The sequence below is a fragment of the Chiloscyllium plagiosum genome, chromosome 47 (genome assembly GCF_004010195.1).
Source record: "Chiloscyllium plagiosum isolate BGI_BamShark_2017 chromosome 47, ASM401019v2, whole genome shotgun sequence".
NCBI classification, from domain to species: Eukaryota; Metazoa; Chordata; class Chondrichthyes; order Orectolobiformes; family Hemiscylliidae; genus Chiloscyllium; species Chiloscyllium plagiosum.
Window position 1 is genome coordinate 6609374 of NC_057756.1, and position 790 is coordinate 6610163.

Consider the following 790-nt stretch of genomic DNA (forward strand, 5'->3'; position numbering starts at 1 on the left):
GTCTGGTCTTGGACTAGTCATTCATCAGGAACCTCCTTCCTACATTTCTCTGTCAAGAATGACGGCGCCAAATTTGTGGCAACAGCTCACAAACAGAGAACTAAGGCCACCCAGTCACCCAGATTTACATTACAGCACAGGACATAAACTTCAGACTGGGTTAGAAAAATAATCTTAAATACAATGTTTAGTCAAATATTTCACCGATCTTTATCAGTGGCCTAACAATGCGATACAAATATTCTGTGGTTACCTGGGCACCTGCTCCTACACACGAGTGGTTTTCTGACCTTTAGTTGTTGGGATTGAAACCCATACTTTAAAATGTCAGTTGTAGGTAGGGTTTTTTTTTCTGGTCAACAGCTTGACGCGGTTCAGATGCCATTTTCGACTTAACCTCAACTGTTCAGTCATGCTTTGACCGCGTCAAATGAAGTCGAATTAACTAATTCTCACCCTAGTTCCTGTAATAACTAGGTCAGGGTTTGAATTCTTGCTTTCACCACTAGGGATATTTTTGGTCATATCACTGGGCTGCTCATCCGGAGAACTGGATTAATATTCTGGGGAAATGAGACTGCATCTCCTCATGGACTCATTAACAATATCTTGAATTAATGCCTATCCTAATGTTGACCATAGGATCACTGTCAATTCTCATAGAGTTCTTGCTGCTTCCCCTATGTATGTTAGGGAGAGCGGTACTGTCATGCTGAACTGGCCTGTCCACCATTTCGCCACAGAGAAATGCAATTGACCATGAACTGCTACCCAGAAAGACAAAGGGACG